At 50.7% G+C, this 18,490-nt stretch overlaps 1 protein-coding gene across 6 annotated transcripts in view; it reads right to left on the bottom strand.

Moving 5' to 3' along the window:
• LOC128332743 (sperm acrosome membrane-associated protein 6-like) overlaps positions 1–18,490 on the bottom strand; it is a 98,157-nt gene that overhangs the window by 65,196 nt on the left and 14,471 nt on the right. For 4 of the 6 annotated variants that reach the window (XM_053267412.1, XM_053267405.1, XM_053267413.1 and 1 more), the window contains exons 2-3: positions 5,936–5,995; positions 862–934 (exon numbers count right to left, since the gene is read on the bottom strand). The gene's annotated coding sequence lies outside the window, so the exon portion shown is untranslated. Of the gene's footprint in view, positions 1–861; positions 935–5,935; positions 5,996–6,476; positions 6,908–7,107; positions 7,400–18,490 lie in introns of those variants that run through there. The other 2 variants (XM_053267409.1, XM_053267411.1) reach the window with 2 other exon arrangements.

The following is an 18,490-nucleotide window of genomic DNA, read 5'->3' as shown; positions in this document are numbered from 1 at the left end:
TGCGCATTAGAGTGTAAAAGGTAAAGTGTGCCGTCGGGTCGATTTCGACCCCTGGAGCCCACAGAGCCCTGTGGTTGTCTTTGGTAGAATACCGGAGGGGTTGACCATTGTCCTCTCCCGCGCAGTCTGAGATGATGCCTTTCAGCATCTTCCTAGATCGCTGCTGCCCAATATAGGAGTTTCCCATAATCTGGGGAACATACCAATGGGGATTCAAACCGGCAACCTTCTGCTTGTTAGTCAAGCATTTCCCTGCTGCGCCACTTAAGGTGACACATTAGCCCGATTTATATCCGGGGTAAAAAAAAAATCCATTCTTTGCGCCGGTTTTTCGGGAAAACTTCGAGTTCGCAGTAAAGCCTCCCCGTAAACTTGTAGTAAAGCCTGCTGTGTGTAAAAGTCCCATGTGAGGGCTTTAAGATATTCCCCTTAGGGGATGAGGCCATAGTTCAGTGGAAGAGCATCCCAGCTTCAATCTCTGGCATCTCCAGGTAGGGCTGGGAGAGACGCCTACCTGTAACCTCGGGGAGCCTCTGCCAGTCAGTGTAGACAAAACCGAGCCAGAGTCTGAGACTCAGTATAAAGCAGCTTCCTATGCTCCTATAGTGATACAAGGTTGGTGCAGTTGGCGTCTGAGAGGGCAGACCTCTCTGTAGCCAAAGACACAGCCAGCAGGATTCTGGGAAGCCCAAGTTTAGATTCTGAACATCAGTGGGTAGTCACAGAAAAGTCACTACTCTCCCAGCTGCCTATGTGCACTGAGGCTCATCAAAACTGCAGAGCATTTTTTTTTAAAAGTTTGAAGTATTTCAGAAATTATGATTACAGTTTTGGAACAGAATATTCACTGAGTATTCTTACCTCTGGGTATGTGTGTGTGTTTCCTCTCATTTCTCTCTGGCAGGGCTCTATAACGCATTGCCTGGTTCTTGGCCTACCAACAAGGAGAACAAAACACTTTGACGGTAATGATACAAACAGAATAGAATGAAATTGAGTTTAGCTGATTTGAAGCTGGAATCTGGAACTTCTGATGTGTGCATTTATAATTTTGTTGGCCTAAATCCCCAGTGTGTGTGTGTGTGTGTGTGTGTGTGTGTGTGTGTGTGCGCGCGTGAAAACCGGAGGTGGGCAAGGGGATGATTTCCCCAACTTTACAAGTCTTAATGCTGGACAAAATAAAAGACACAGGAGTAAAAAGCTGTCTGGAAACTAACAGTCTAGTCCTCTTAATTCTATGCTGCTTCTTTTGTGACTTTTACCCTACCCTTCTTCCAGTGAGCTCAGGGCAGATTACACAAAGATTCTGTATTTTACCCTCATGACAATCTTGTGTGGTACGTTAGGCTGAATGAATGACACACCTAAGGACACAGAGTGAGGTCATTCACACAATCAAAAACACAACTGGGCAAGGCTTCACTTTACTTACCTTCCCCCCAGATGATCGTCCAACTGTTGGGAGCGCCATCCACGCTCCCACACGATCAGCTGGGACTACGCATCCCAGCTTCCGGAGATCCTAGGGAAGGTTCTCACACATCCCTGCTTATCTGCTGCGCTTTTATTCTGTAGGGATGCTTTGGGGATTATTCCCTTAGAGTGGGACTGTACAGCTTTGGCCTGCCAATGTTGGACTACAACTCCCATCCTCCCAAACTATTGGCCATTATGAGATGAGGGGAGTTGTAGTCCCCAAACAGCTGGAGGGGGGCAAAGTTATGTAGCTCTGCCTTAGTGGAACATGTGGAATGGGAGTCACGTGGGTGTTATAGGCCTCTCAAAGCAAATTTCCATGGATTTTTAATTCTGCCGTCCCTTTTCCCACATTAGAAATCTGCCGAGGACAATCGTCAGCTGGAAATGGCGCTTTGTATGTTCGTGAGACCTGGCTATATAGCTAACGATGCCTGATGAGCTCAGATCTGCATGCTGCGCTTGCAGCTTCGGTCTGCGCTCCTATGGCTTTCCATCCAGGGCAGTCCCAGAACGTAAACCGCAGAAGTTCCTTCCCTCTGACATTGGCCCCGTTTGCCGCAGGAGACATCAGGAACAAAAGCTGATAAAGGAAACATACAAAGAGCACCCAAGGAAAAGATGGGCCTGGTGAGGAAAGGAAAGAGGAAAACAGGAGCCAGACACACCTTTTTTTTTTTTTTTTGGTTGTTCTTTTGGTTTCCCACCCCCACCCCACCCCACCCCGACACATTAAAAATTTCATTGGCGGGGTTTTACTGGGATCCGGGGTAGGGCGGCAGAACTGCAGACAGTGCCGTGGGGCTCCCCTGGGTCTGTTGTGTTGGAATGGGCGACAGAGAAGGCTGAGTTACAGAGCGTCTATTAACTGGGCATCTTGTGCCAAGCTATTGGGTTTTTTTGGGGGGGGGAGGGCGGGTGGTGGGGGAGGAAAGTGATGGAGAGCAGGGCCAAACATGGTGAGGTGGGAGAAACAGCCAGACAGCCACGATGGTGGCGTGGAGAACAAGAGGGTGGCGTGTGTTTATATGGGGGGGGGGAGTGTGGGGGGGGGAGCAAAAGACCGAGGCAGACAATGGAGGAGAGAGATAGAGACGTGCAGGCAGAGAGGAATACTGAGATCTGGGCACGGTGCCACCTCCCTGCCCCCTCCCTCCGGCGCCACCATCAACACAGGAGGGTCCTGGGTTGGGAAGGGGAACGTTCTATGGAAGGGGGATGGGTTGGAAAGAAAGGGGGCACTATTGGGGGAGTGTGGGGTTGTGTGGGGGGGGGGGTTGGGGGGAGAAGAGAAGAGAAGAGGGGTGAGCCAGACAGCAGCAGAGAGTGGCCGAGGAATGAAAAGAGTAGACAGAGGTGTGAGAAGGATGGAGAAAGAGAGAGAGAGAGAGCAGAGGAGGTAGAAATGGAATATGGGAGCAGAAGTGTGTGTGTGTGTGGGGGGGGCACATGCAGGGGTGTGGGCACTGTGTGTGTGTGTGGGCACATGCGGGGGGGCGGAGGCATGTTGGCACCAGCCGCACATTCATAAATAGCAGGCAGAAGGGGAGAATAAAAAAAGAGGGAGCCACCCCTCTCTCACACCCCACTCCACAGTGGGCGGGCAATTCCCCAGGGGTTGTCTGGAGAACTCTCTCTCTCCCCCCCCCGCCACTTCGGCAGCTAGGCTGGCACAGCTGGGCATGTCGCCATGGTTACCTGCTGCCATTGTCTGGCCTTTGGGTCAGTGCCCGCCTCCCCTCCCCCAGCCCCGCCACTTCCCTCCTTCCCCCCCCCCCCCCGTCTCGCTCTCTCGCTCCGGCCTCTCATGAATTCACATCACGCTGTATTGCGGTATGCGATGCCAACCTGCCCACCAGCAGGCTGGCCCCTGGAGTGCCTGCCAGCCAGCCCTCCGCCCCCAGCCACCTGCCTGCCAGCCCCGCTCGGCCGCCCAACCTGGCCTCCAGATGCCAGAAAAGCCACTGCCAGCCCGCCTGGCCTCTATCGTCTCCGGTGCCAGCCCCCAAGTGCCAACCCGAGAGGCCCATCTTCCCTCCTTCTCCCCTCCTCCACCATCTATCTTTATTCCTGCTGACCGGCCCCGAAAGGGCAAACCTTTCTTCCAAACTGCCCCCCCCGACTGACAGCTGCTGTTGGCGCGCCAGTCTGCTGACCCCCCCCCAAAGAAACCGCCTCCCTCTGTGCCAGCCAATGCTTCCCCCACACAACACCCCCCCCCACCCGCCTGCCATTGCCCACATCAATTTCCGATTCAGGCTCACCTCGCCTGGCCATCCCCCCCCCCGCCCTCGCAACACTCACAGCTGCCTCCCTCGATGCTTTCCCCCCTCCCACAATGCCCCAGGTTCAAAAAATGGCCCTTGCTGACCACGTCACAGGGACGCCAACTGAGATAATAGAAGCAAAGACGAGCCAGTTTCGGGGCGGACGAGGGACCGAAATTCGGCTTTGGGCCCGAAACCTGATTTCCTCGGCCGGACTGGGAGTGCAAGGGCAGAAATGAGAGTGGAGGAGTTTGGGGCGGGGTGATGATATGGCTTCCATGGGGGGGGGCTTTTTAAAAATCGTGGGGAGGGGCATAGGACCCTGCACCCCCCTCTGGAAACGACACCCCTCTTTAGTGCCACCCCCCTGCTTTGGTTCACTGGTGCGACATTATTTCTCCCGCCACTTTCTTTTGCCTTGAGTGCCCCCCCTCCACCCCAACAACGCATCGGTGGCCCAGAATCTCTCGATTACAATCCCACCTTCCTGCAAACGGAAGGCCCAAGGCACACAGCCCCCGCTTATGAAAAGCGGGTTCCTTTGCCACTTGGGGGGTGGCGGGAGTTGGGCAGCACCTTGCCCCACGAACCTCCAAGTGGCAGCGGGGCCGGCTTTTCAGGGGGGCTCGGCTCCTTCCGAGCCCGCCCCGCCCCACCCCTCCGCTCGGTGCTGCTTGGCCCAACTCCATGCACGGCCCCTGCGAAGAGCGCCTCCTGACCTGGCCCCCCCCTCCCCATTTCTTCTCTGTGTCTGTCTCTCTCACCCTTTAATGAAAGTGAAACGGCGGTCTGGCTGCCAAGGGAACCTGGGTTTCCTAGCAACGGCCGCCTAGGCCTTGGCATTGTGCCAATCCACCCTCCCTGTGCCGATCCATCGCCCATGGCACCCGCCAGCCCCCTTTTTAGTGCTGCGCATACAGCTCCCATCAATGCCGGGAGCCTCTCTTTCTCAGCCCAGACCCACCGCAGCTCCCCCCCCCCCACCGCTCTGCCGCCCCCCATCTCCCTGCCATCCTCCCCACGTAACTCTAGCAGTGCCCCTCGGCTGCAACCCTCTCTCGCACACATTTGTTACAGCCCGAAGTTCCCCTCCAGATAACCCTTGTGCTTTTGCCCCTTTGCTGTTTTTTTTTTTTTTTTTAAAAAAAGCACATCCACAAATCCCCACCGACAAGAGAAACCGAGGAGCCGATAATGAAATGCAGCACCATCCAGCAAGGGTCTGCAGAAGACCTGGGGGCATCTGTCGCCTTCCTATGCCACCACCGCATTTGGCTCCGGAGCCCTGTAGCCAGACCTGATCAGATTCCCTGGGAACCGCAGGGCTGGAGGCACCCCCGCTCCTTCTCGAACGCTGAGGCGGTCTTCCAGCCCAGAGGCTGATGGGGGAATTCCTGAAAGGCCTTCAGTCCTGTTACACAACTGCAGTGCGGCCAGAGAATTTTACAACCAACCCTGGGGAGCCGAAGCGAAAGTTGGGGGTGGAGGGGGGAGCAGCCCCAGAACCTGGGTCGGAACCGCGGAAGGCCAGTCGTGGGGCTTGAACTACCCGGGGGTCTGGCCTCCTGGGATCTGCTGAGCTGGGCACTTGAAGGACCCCTCCCTCCACAAGGGTGTGGGGCTGGAAGCCACGTGCCAGAAGTGGGGCACATCAGGAGAGCCTTAAATGGCTCCGAATGCAACACTGAGGTCCCTAGCCACTGATAAGGTTGACCCTTCCACAAAATAGGATTTGACCTTCCATGATTCGAAGAAGCGGCCGGGGGTGGGGAGAAGGGTCTGCCGGGACTGCTCGGCCACCATTATGCATACCATGCCTCAGTAAAACGTGGCCCGCTTTTTGCTGGCGTGCCTCGTGTTTCCCTCTTCCTGGCAGGCTTATAGGGCAGTGGAAGGGGAACTATGGCCCATCACCCTGCCCTATTTCTCGGGGCTCCACCACGGTGAAGATGAACTCGGGAACTCCAGCTACGCCTCCTCACCGTCCTGCCACAGGACCCCCCGCAACGCCCAAATGCATCTCCGCTCCGGCCTCCCCTCAGTCCCAAAGCGAAGCCCTCCGGCATCCCGTGCCCGCCGCCCAAACGCCAGGGATGCCCCTAAATCTCAGCCGGCGGCACTGCAGCAAGCTCCAAAACGAAACTTTGCAAAATTGGCACAAAAGAAAAGGAGTCCATAGCGTGACGCCTCACCCTGCTCGGGACGGGTTCGTCTTCAGGGACGCGCTCCTCGGGGTTCCGCGTGGAGATGCCCTGGGTGGGGGGACAAAAGCGGGAGAGTGCAGGTTAGAAAGCGAGGGAGAAAGAAAATGGAGGGGGCTGGCTGGCACAGAAGGGCGAGAGGGACGGCAGGCCGGGAGCCCTGCCAGGGCGTGCCAAGCTGGGGTAGCTGCTGCCCGAAGCTAGGTGCAGGGAGGGGAGGGGAGAGCAGAGGGAAGGGGGCGTCACGGCAGAGGGCAGTTGGCAGGGAGGTGGGGTGCTTTGCTGGGAGAATGAGTGAGTGCTCAGTGCCAGCGGAGGGGGGAAGAGAAAGAGCGAGAGAGAGAGAGAGAGAAGGAGGGAGGGAGGGAGGGAGCGAGCAAAGGGGACGCTGGGAAAAAAAACGGAGCTCTGGGCCATGATCCAACAGCCGTGGTTAACTCTCTCCTCCCACCCCACCCGACTCAGCTTGGCTTCGCAGGAGACTTCCTGCCTCAGGAGAGGGGGTACTCCCCACTGGCCTGGGGTAACTAACCCCACATTGAGACAGCCAGCTCCTCGGCAGCCCATTCTGCTCACACCCAGCTCCAGCCAAACAGGACTGCTCTCGCTCTCTCCGGTGTATTTCTTCTGTCCACAGACAACTGTCCCCGATGACATAGTCTCACCCAGAAAGCAAACAGGCCCGCACAGTCCATTTCCCCTGCTTCCGGAGAAGATAGCGACAGCAATGATATTCTGCCTTTCCAGACCTGGGGTCCACCTCGAATCTCAGGCGTCGGCATAAAAGACCCACTTTAATTTTAATTTTTTTAAATTTTTTTTTAACAGTTTGCTTTCATGTTCTCCTTCACTCTCGCCCAGATTTTCTCCTGCTTCCCTCCCTGTGCGGCGTAGCCAGGACATGCGTACCAGCCGCTGAGGCACGAGTGCCCAGTGGCAGCCATTTTAGATTTTTTCGCTCTACCCCACTGTATAACTTTCCCTTTAGGTCCCTGCTTCCCTCCCCTGCCCACCCCGATGATCAGGAGCAAAGAAACACACACACACAACAACAGTGCCACCACAATCAGTTCCAAGGTTTTAGGGGCCATCAGGAAAAGAACCCTTAGCCCCACCCCTCCCCAACTTAAAAGAGACAGGGTGTGCAAACCAAGTATTCTCACATGTAAGACAAGAGCCCTCTTGTATCAGACCAAAAGTCTATCTAGTCCAGCATCCTGTTTTTGCCACAGAGACCAAACACTTCAGGAAGCCCATCAACACGGCAGAAAGCAACAGCCCTCTCCTTTCCCCCTCCAGAAACTGATATTCAGAGGCACACTGCCTCCAAGTCGGGGTGGCCCAACGCATTTCAGGGCAAAGCACTAAAAGCTGCCTTGCCCCACAATGCTGGTGGCGACCAGTTCCCTCTCAAAACCAACTCTGCAAGCACTGAAAGTGGTGTGGGGAGGCTGGAAGGTTCCCAGCAGCCTCTTCGTCTTTCCACATCTTTCCTGGACGCTTTGCAAGGAGCGTGAGGAATGGTTCTCCTTGCAACTTCTGCAATGGTCAGATCAGTCCCAAAGAATTACTTTGATGACGGCAGCCGGGGGGGGGGGGGTCGTCTTGCTGCTCCATTGGAGCCTCAATCATTTGCTGCCTGAGGCAACCACCTCACCTTGCCTCATGGAAGGACCGCCAATGCTTCGACCACAGCTCCATAAGCTATCATGTCTAAGAGCTGGCAATATCCTCTCCTTTATTATATTCTAAGTATCAGGGCATGGGTTGAGGGCATGCGACGCAATTGCCTTGCTGAAGCTAAGCGGGTCTGGCCTGGCCGGTCCCTGGTACCCCTGCTAACTGGGCAAAGAGTCACCTTTTTAACGTGGTGATTCTCTTTATTTAGCAGGGGGAGAGGAACTGGCCCTATCCACCCCCAGCACACTACTTCCAGTGACTTTTGCTGGTGTCTATGTTATGTTTCTTTTTAGATTCTGAGCCCTTTGGGGACAGGGATCCATCTTATTTATTTATTATTTCTCTACGTCAACCGCTTTGGAAACTTTTGTTGAAAAGTGATATATAAATATTTGTTGTTTGGATTAGTGGCCACCTGGGTATTTCTCACACAGGGGTTTTAAAGCCCTTTAGCTCACATCCCCTCCAGAATGGAGGGTATGTGTCCACATATCAGACAGCTTTACCCCAAAGTCCCTGAGAGCTATCAGGAAGCACTTTACACACAATTTGGGTTTTTCGCTTTGCGTTAGAATGTAGCCCAATTATTATCAGGGGTACAAAAATCCACTTTTTGCGACAGGTTTTTGGGACAAATTCGAGTTCGCGGTAAAGCCTTGCAGTGAAGCCAGCTGTCTGGGAAAGCTCCTGGGAACCCCATGTACACCAAATAAAGCCACATAAGGACCATCACTACATGTTGTGGCAATGAATTCCGTAAGTTAATTATGCATTATATGTAGAAATGCTTTCTCCTAGCTCTGCTGAATCTTTTGCTAACTACCTCAATGGATCATCCCAAACTCTAGTGCTATGTCAGAGGGTGCAAAAGAAACCTTTATTCTTTTTCTCAACCCTATGCATACATTCTATAAGCCTCAGATGGTCTCGGATTTCCTTGGACGCTCTGCAAGTGAGAACGGCAGTGCTGTTCGGTCTGTTGGCCCAGCATCAGTCTTCAGACCCCAGCAAAAGCCCAGTCTCCTACTCTGGAATCAGCCCGAAATTTCAGTTGCTGGCATCTCCAGGTAGGGTTTGTGGTAGCAAGCATGACTTGTCCACTTTGCTAAGCAGGGTCTGCAATGGTTGCATATGGATGGGAGACAACGAAGCTCTTCTCACGATCACTGAGAAGAGCTTTGGGGCTAATTGCAGGGAAGGAGAGTTAACCTTACCTTCCCCGCAGACGATCCTCCGTTGGTCTCTGGATGGGCGGATCACCCGCCCAGGCAAGCAGCAGCTTCACTGCAGCACTCCCGTGCCTTACTCGGGCGTTCCAGGGGTCGGGCGCAGGGAAGCATTGCCGCAGGAGCCTCAGTAATGCACCACGTGAATGCTGGGAGCCCCCCTCCCCCCGAGTGTGCCTGGCAGACACACGATTTTTTAAAAAAGGAGGGTAAAGGAGCACTCGCTCACTTAACCTCATTTAATGAGGTTACGTAGGAGGGTTTGCCGCTGTGTAGCCGCCAGGATCGGGCGCGATTCTAGTGGTTCACATGAGCGAGCAAAACCGGGCTGGGCTCCCATTTACTCATGTGAATAGCCTCTACATGTGTGAGCACTGCAAGCTATTCCCTTTAGGGGATAGAGCCACTCTGGGAAGAACATCAAAAGGTTCCAAGTTCCCTCCCTGGCAACATCTCCAAGAGAGGGCTGAGAGAGACTCCTGCCTGCAACCTTGGAGAAGCCGCTGCCAGTCTGTGTAGAAAATACTGAGCTAGATGGACCAAGGGTCTGACTCAGTATACGGCAGCTTCCTACGTTCCTATGAAAGACTGGAACCCTGGAGACCTACTGTCAGTCAGTGTGGACAACACTGAGCTCAATCAGCTGTTTCTGGACTACAGCTCCCATCATCCCCAGCCACAGTGGCCAATAGCCAGGGATGGTGGGAGTTGTAGGCCAACATCTTCAGGAAGGCCCAAACTGTGCCACCCTGAGTTAGATGGGCCAATGGTCAGGCTCAGTGCTGGGCAGTTTCATCTGCTCAGTTCAACCCACCATAGGTCAAAATGCAACCCAATTGTATGTCACAACCCACCAGGTATTAGGAATGTTTACAGGGGCAAGTTCTCATGGAGCTTCTCCAGACAGCAGGCTTTCCTGCGGGTTTCCTGCGAGGCTTCACTGCGAGTTTGAAGTTACCCGAAAAATCGACACAAAAGTGGGTTTTTTTTACCCAGTATAAATTGGGCTACACTCTTAACGCCCGATGAAAAACCCAGATTGTGTGTGAAGTCCTCTCCGAAAGCTTGCAGGACTCCGGGGTAAATTTGGCCGATAATTGTCAACGCACACCTCCATTCCGGAGGAGATGCAAACTGAAAGCCAGGTGTGAAAAACTTCATGGGGGTTGGAGCCGGGGCAGGGATTACTGACCTCAGATGTTTTTATTTAGTATTCCTTAACTTCATGGCAAGCCACACGCGTCCCCGCACAATACCACATCTGTCTACACGGCAGATGCAGGAAATTGCAGATGATGCCGTGGGGGCAGAGGAGATGGAGAACGGTCCCACCAAGCCACATGGATCCTGTGCTTCCAAAGATTTCTTTTCCAAGTACAGCTTCCCACACATCCTCTTTTGCACTGACGGACTTGTCGGGGAGTGCAGGAGGCTCACATGTGGGACAAGCCAACAGGCCTCCTGGAGCACATGCTCTAAATTCCCACCCTCCTCGCACAAGGAGAGAATTCCTGGTCTGTTCACCCTTTCTGTGCTCAAGGCTAACTTTAAAGCTGCCTCTTCTTGTCCAGATGGAAAGTTTACAGCTCACTAAGGGGAGCGGGGAAATGCTTGACTAACAAGCAGAAGGTTGCCGGTTCGAATCCCTGCTGGTATGTTTCCCAGACTATGGGAAACACCGATATCGGGCAGCAGCAATACAGGAAGATGCTGAAAGGCATCATCTCATACTGCGCGGGAGGAGGCAATGGTAAACCCTTCCTGTATTCCACCAAAAGGAAACCACAGGGCTCTGTGGGCACCAGGAGTTGAAATCGACTTGACGGAACACTTTGCCTTTATGGGGAGACATGATAGAGGTCTAGAAAATTATGCATGGTGTGGAATGAGAGGGGAGAGAGAAATCCCCCCCCCCGCAACACTAGAACCAGGGGTTGCCCCATGAAATTGACTGACGGGAAATTTAGGGCCGACAAAAGGAAGCGCTTTTTCACACAGCGCATCATTAATTGGTGGAATTCTCTGCCACAGGATGTGGTGATGGTGTGCTTGGATGGCTTTAAACGAGGCTTAGACAAATTCATGGAGGGCAGGTCTATCAATGGCACTAATCCTGATGGCTATCGGCTACCTCCATGTTGCATGTTCAGAAGCAGAATGACTCCCAATACCAGTTGCATGGGAGCAGTTGCAGGAGCGGGAGAATGTTTTCATCTCCTGGTTGTGTGGCTTCCCAGAATCATCTGGTGGGCCATAGTGAGAAACAGGATGCTGGACTAGATGGGCCTTGGGCCCGATCCAGCAAGGCTGTTTTTATGTTGTTATGTTCAATGATGAGAGAGAGGCCAGAAATAAAGTTTTTGAGAGCCAATATGATCTCCATGGGTTGGACCTGCATTTGAATCCTGCCACAGACTCACCCAAAGTCCTCCAGAAAGTTATAGTATATTCCAGCCTATCTGTAGGTCTACTGAACATCATAAGGGACATGGGTGATTGTGTGGAAGCAAGGTAGGAGGAAAACCTGGGTAGCTTTCCCTCCTACTCAAGTTAAAGCTGGGGCTTCATACATCTCAGCTGGTGGGGCACGAAAGCCAAACTGTACTTAGGGCACCAAAAACCCCAGGGTCAACCCTGAAAGGAACATGGTTCTGTTTTGGTCTCCACACTACAGATTCTGGGAACTGCAGTTTGGTGAGAGTACCAACAAATCTCTGCTAAGTGTTCTGTAGACCACTAAATTACAGCTCTCAAAATCTGGAGTGTGGAAGCCATAAAACCAACATATGTTTGCCACACAGATATGCCCCCAATAAATACATATCCACCGCAGCATGAGTGTTACAGAAAACAGAACAGATAACCACACAGATGCAAGAGTGGTTTGCACCTATGGAATACCACCAATGGAAGGAAAGGATCTCTTCAGTTGGGCTGAGGGAAACAGTATGGACAGAAGGTGGCAGAAAGCCTATCCCAGAGGAGATGCCGGAAGTTGAGGATTTCGACTTCTCTGTGTGTTGAGTTGCTCCAGGACAGGTAGTACCATTTCCCTCTGGTCTGTAGGGAGCAGGCATCCCAGAACACTGGTTGCTAGCATCCGTGTAGTCTGGATGGAGGAAAAAAGGAACTACATGCCAGGAAGAGAACAATGTTCTAAGGAACCCCATGTCAAGGAAAGTTCTACATGATGTTCTATGCATGAGGCTGTGTTCACTATCGCCAAGAATTAGGCTATCAGGGGTAACTCCTCTTGGAGGCCCTGACTGGTAACGGTGTTGAATCCGGCCTTTCAAAAGAGGCAAGCTGAAGCAGCTACTTTTGACTCCAACTTGGATGTCTGAGTAGGGCTCCTCAGAGTTTTGCTTCCAAGGCAGAAAAGATTCACATTTGTTTAAAATGTTTTGTTTGGTCCAGACAGCAAGGAAGCTCCCCCATCAAGACAGAGTAATATCAAGAGATTTCCAGAAAGAAAAACGGTTTAAAATTAATGCATTGTGGAAAGACATCTATGGCTCAGTTCAGGCATTTATTTGGGCCAAACTTTCTGGGGGGTTTTGTAGGTGGGGTCAGGAACAAGTATATGCATTCTCCTTCACCATAAGCTTAATGCAATGTGCAGTGTGGATGTGACACATGGCTGCATGCATGTGCAAATGCCCAATGGATGCAATTCTTCTCCCTAAAAGAAGGCAAGGGGAATTGGTGCAATTAGGCCCTCTGAGCATATGGGCATGTGTCCCCTGCTAACTGAGCAAAAAGGCACCTTTTAAAAGTGGTGATTCTCTTTATTTAGCAGGGGGAGAGCAACTGGCTCTATCCATCCCCAACACAGCATCAGTGCAGTGGCTGCTGCTGGTGTCTTATCTTATGTTTCTTTTTTCCCCTATTGTGAGCCCTTTGGGGACAGGGAGCCATCTTTCTTATTTATTTATTTATTTATTTATCTCTCTCTCTCTCTCTCTCTCTCTCTCTCTCCCTAAACCGCTTTGGGAAGCTTCTCTTGAAAAGCAGTATATAAATATTTGCCGTATTCGTGTGTGGCCTGCCTATATCATGTTACATTAGGAGTGTGTCAATGAAGGTCGTTTGTCTGCTCTTCCCTTACAAGAACAGAATTTTTGGTCTGGATAAGAATCTAAAATGAGTCAAAGTTTGCCAGATATACACCCTCCTTGTTGTTTGCTTGACTATCTGTTTAAAAGCAGCCACCAATTTTCTCTCTGATCCTCTTGGATGCAGTGACGGCCACCGCCACGGAAGTGGAGGAGGATGCAGAATGGGCCGCAGTCGTCTCTCTCTTTCTCTCTTCTTGCCCTGCCTGCCCCTCGCTTTTTTCTTGCCCGGCCCTGGCTTTAACTTGAAACGCACAGGCTGGCGGTTCACCAGGTGGAGTGGCGCAGGCCAGCCATTTGCCGGGATGAGATACCCAGAGAATGACCAGCCCAGGTGGCTCAACCCAATAACAGTGGCCACCATGGAGTGGCTTAGAACATCTGGTTTCTCAAAATCTGAGAAAATACTGAATCCAAAGTTTGTCCGATAAATAAATAAAAATCCCAGATGCTTGGTTTCTGAGGTGTTTAAATATCTGATGCAGATGCCTAGGAATCCGGAATATTTTCCTAGTGTCATGCCACAGGCACCAGTACACTCCACCAGCTACTTCACCTAAGCAAGGCTCCCTGAAGTGAATGGAAGCACATCTGGGCTTGTATCCAATAACACACTTATTTAAAGTAACACACCATCCACACACAAAAAAACAACCACCTCCCTTAGTCCAAGGCCAAGGCAGCGAAGTTGTGAAACAGATATTGGGAATGTGTGCGAACAGAGGAGAGGGACATGAATAGGTGGGAATTAGGCTTCCTTAATTGTAGATTCATCTATAACTGTTTTAATTGGCTTTGAACCCAAAATTACAATAATTTGTTTTGGCACAGAGTACATAAAAACCCTTATTATAGGTATTTACTTGGAGTCAAAGCTCATGACACCCACAAGCTCTGGGAGTCTCAGATTTAAAGGTTTCAAGCCTTCCTCCGAGCTACGGAATAAGAAAAGCTTGAAGTTGGGATGAGTTCTGAGACGGCATATATTCAAAGACCGAAACCTCTCAACTGGCACTAAGCCCCACGATAATTTCTCCTCCCCGTGTCTCCAGCCGAATAGCAGGTGCTGGGTTTTTTGTGCTGATTTAAGGGAGCTCATCCCGCCCAGAAGGTTGCGTGAGTTTGTTTCAATCGCCCAGAATGTCAGAAATGGGGCAGAGTTTCTGCAATTGGAATCTGGGTGGGAAAATCAGCGGAATCAGAATGCTTTGCGCCCTATTCTGTGCCCATTCTACGCAAGGTGGACTTAACATGCTCAGAGACCTCCAGCATGAAGAGAGGGCAGAGGCTTTAAACTCGTTCCTTGCTGCATCAGACTCTTGAGAATAAGGCACATCTCAGTGTGTGCTGGGATTCCCCTAGGCTGCATCCCTGCGGATGGAGCCGTAGCTCAGTGGGAGAGCATCTGCTTTGCATGTGGAAGGTCCCAGGTCCGATCCCTGGCATCTCCAGTTGTCGTTTTTAAACAGAATCAGTGCCCATGTGTGTAATTCATCGGCAGTTGTGCCTGAACATGTTGATGAAAAAACAACTGATTGTTGTGCTTCTGCGTCTCTGTGTATACAGAAAAGTGTATACATTTTTAGAAGGACAAACGCAAACTTCTGAAGATGAAATCAGAGGAGTGGGATGGTTTGCAGGAAAGTGGATAGAGGAAACGCGGGCAGGAAATGCAAGACAGAAAGCTGTGGGGAAAGCCACTGTTACCCGCCGTATCACGACCTGCGTCATGGAAGCTCTTCTGCGGGAGACAACTGTGCTTTGCAAGGGAATCCCATATGAAGCTGGGTGGGGGAAGTCCCTACAAATGAGAACTTGGGGGTGGGATGGGACATGGGGGAATGGGGACTATCTGGAATATCTGAGTGAGCAAACAGTATCAATTCTGGAGAAAAACGCAAGTGTGAAAGCAACTTAAGCGTTTGTGCCAGAGTAGCCCATCTTCCGGGCCAAAGAGCTGATCGGAATGCCGAATAAAGTGTTTTCAAAGGCAGGCTCTCATTCACACAAATAATCTAGGAAATTCACTGCCATAGGATGTGAAAAGGGCCACTAGCCAGCTCTGAAAAGGGATTAGTACAGACACAAAGGAAAGGTCTATGCCTGGCTATCTGGAACCTCCACATTCAGAGGCAGTCTGCCTCCAAATACAAGTTGTGGGGTGGGGGTGGGGGGGTGGCAACAGCAGGTGGGGATTTGTGATGTCTAGCCCTGACCTTTGGAACTCCTGCCCAGCATCACCCCGGCTTCTTTCACCTGCAATGTCCCCAAGCATTTAAATCAACCTTCATAGCCTTATGGGCTAGGAACTTGCTTGCATTGTTAGCTGAGAAGCCAAGATTCTCAAGGATGCTGACATTTATAAACTGAAAATTGATTTTCTGTGTTTGCATGAGGCCATCACCATTAACTCATACCACTCGTGATATATGGTGTACAGCAAGCAGAAAATGGAGGTAACAGGATGTCTCTAGGCAAGGAATAGCTCACGACGGAAATACAGCTGACTCAAGCAAATGAGCCAAGCCACACACTAATGGGGGAAGCACATAAAATGAATGAATGAATGAATGAATATCTCCAAGCCAATCTTATCTACTGAAACATCCCATCTGAACCAAAAACAGAATCATCAGTTTGATCCTGACACAGAAGAAAACTCACCTGCTGGCGACATGTTCTGAGTGTCCCAAAAGGCACACCTCGACATAGCTCAATGATAGAGCAGCTGCTTGCATGCAGAAGGTCCCAGGTTCAATCCTTGGCATCTCCCGGTAAGGCTGGGAAAGACTCCTGACTGAAATCTTGGAGAGCTGCTACCAGTCAGGGTAGACAATACTGAGCTAGATGGACCAATGGTCTGACTCAGTATACAGCAGCTTCTCATGTTTCTGTGTAAGGCAGGTATCCACCATCCAGCTAGCTGCTATAGTGCAGAGCAGAAGTGACAATTAAGAAGGTGGGTGCCTTTTCTTTAGTGCTAAAAACAGGAAGCTGGATCTTGGGGAAGTCTCCAAGGTCTTTCCCATCAACTATGCAGATAATCAGTATGGGCTAGAGACCCCAAACTTGGTGCCTGAACTGGGCATGCTGAATGAATCCACCTAATTGCCAAATTAAACCCCATGCAGACCTGCTCCAACACTAGGGCACAGTATTCCGTGCCCTGCCTGTAGTTACACTGACCTCTGATGCTTTAACAGAAGAAAAATCACATCCGGGGGAGGCGACAAAGAGAGAGAAACCTCCTTGACAACGTGCAATGCAATTGTTCTGACCACAGCTATAGGAAGGAGCAAACAAACTGAGCACCTGATGCTTGGGTTTTGGTTTGGGGGAAGAATGTGTTATGCTTTTTTCAAGTAGACAAGACCCGATCTGGCCACAGAAGAGTCTTGCTGGGTTAGATCCATCTACCCCTGCATCTTATTTCCAAGAACAGGTCAGCCAGAAGCCTCTGTTGTGCCAATATGAGGCCTTCCCCTGTTGTTTAAGTCCAGCTTCAATGACTCATTGATATACTACCTCTGAAGACAGAGGTTCCACTTAAGCCATCATGGCTACCAGACATCAAAAGATCAGTTCAGCTCAGTTTATTACCATCATAGACCAAAAAAGGCAGAGAAAATTGATAGATAATGAGGTCATCCCTGCTAACTGAGCAGAGACACTTTTTAAAGTGGTGATTCTCTTATATTTAGTAGGGGGAGAGCAACTGGTCCTATCCAATGCCAGCACAGCATCCCTACAGTGGTTGCTGCTAGTATCTGTCTTAAATTTCTTTTTAGATTATGAGCCCATTGGGGACAGGGCACCATTTTATTTATGTCTTATTTATTTTTCTATGTAAACCACTTTGAGAACTTCAGTTGAAGAGTGGTATAAAAATATCCGTAGTAGTAGTAGCAATAAAGGTAAAGTGTACCGTCAAGTCGATTTTGACTCCTGGCGCCCACAGAGCCCTGTGGTTTTCTTTTGGTAGAATACAGGAAGGGTTTACCATGGCCTCCTCCCGCACAGTATGAGATGATGCCTTTCAGCATCTTCCTGTATCACTGCTGCCCAATATAGGTGTTTCCCATAGTCTGGGAAACATACCAACAGGGATTAGGACCAGCAACCTTCTGTTTGTTAGTCAAGCATTCCCTCGTTGAGCCACTTAAGGCATAAACACACAATTAAAAACTGTGTTCTACCCAGGTTTGGGAGCTGTGTGTGCTCCCAATTTTCGGTTGTGTGGAAGCAAGATAGGAGGAAAACCTGGGTGGAAGTGATTGTGTGGAAGTAAGGAAGGAGGAGAACCTGGGTAGCTTTCCCTCTTACCTTGCTTCCACACAATCACTTCTACCCAGGTTTTCCTCCCTATCTTGCTTCCGCACAACCGAAAATTGGTAGCACGCACAGCTCCCAAACCTGGATAGAACAGTTTCTGATTGTGTGAATGGCCTCAATATTTTCATAAACCAATCTTTTTTGTTTGTGAGTTTGTTTCTTTAAGACATTTGAGGCCTTACCACATCTTGTGGTAGTGAATCCTCTGCTAGGGCAAATATGGCCCCATCCTGATGGCTTAAAGCCCTTGCATTCATTTGCATGCCACAGTGCCTCTTTGCTGCAGAGGCAGATGGTGAACTTGGATTCTTCCTCTCCCCCCCCCCCGCCAAAGAAGGGCTCTAATGCCTGCATCCTCAGCTTTGAAAGCAAGGGAAAAGTCCAATCGCTTAATCAGCAGAGCAGCCAGGCTTCTGAATTTACAGTGCAACCCAAAGTACGTGAACTGAAAAGCTTGGCCCTGTAATTTCAATGGGACTCGCTGTATTCAGTAAGTGTATTTAGGATCACAGGCTCAGTTTGGAAACCACCTCACAAATCCAGTTAACCACAATGTTGCCAGTTTCAGTGGGTGCAGCATCAGGGTGGGGAGGGCACAACCACCCATTTTGGGGAAGTGGAACTTTGATTCAGGAAGGAAGGAAGGAAGGAAAGGAAGGATCAGAATGATGGGAGGCATGGAAAGAGGGAAAGATACAGATGGGCGGGGGAGAAAGAGAAAGATGCAGAAAGACAGATACAATGAAAAATGAAAAGTGGACTCCATGTAGCAGGCTGGGGCTACAGATGACTCCCCATATGAAAAAGGCTGAAGACCACTTGCAAAACAAAGATACATTCAAAAGAATGCTGGCATTGTGCTGATGTATCAACAAATTATTAATTTTCGAAGGAAATCACGCATTTATATGTTCTTCGGACCTGGAAAAGAGCTCGGAGAGCCTTAAGTCTCCTAATACTGATGAAGGGACAATGGGGCACTCAAATTAGAAAGGACAAAGAAGCAGGCATCCTCTCTGCACGCCTGCATCGATTTGTGATCCATATACTGCACACCCTTTATCTTCATCAGCATATTGCCGGGATCAGCTTGCAGCCTCCCGCACCTTCCAAGGCACCCTGGTTTGAGCCATTGCTTGTGCTCCCGCCCAAAGCCAAACTGGATTTAACACACACACAGACACAAAATCTGG

The sequence above is a fragment of the Hemicordylus capensis genome, chromosome 7, assembly GCF_027244095.1.
Source record: "Hemicordylus capensis ecotype Gifberg chromosome 7, rHemCap1.1.pri, whole genome shotgun sequence".
Taxonomy (NCBI): Eukaryota; Metazoa; Chordata; class Lepidosauria; order Squamata; family Cordylidae; genus Hemicordylus; species Hemicordylus capensis.
Note: the sequence above shows the minus strand (reverse complement) of the source record. Positions and strands in the feature narration are given on the sequence as shown.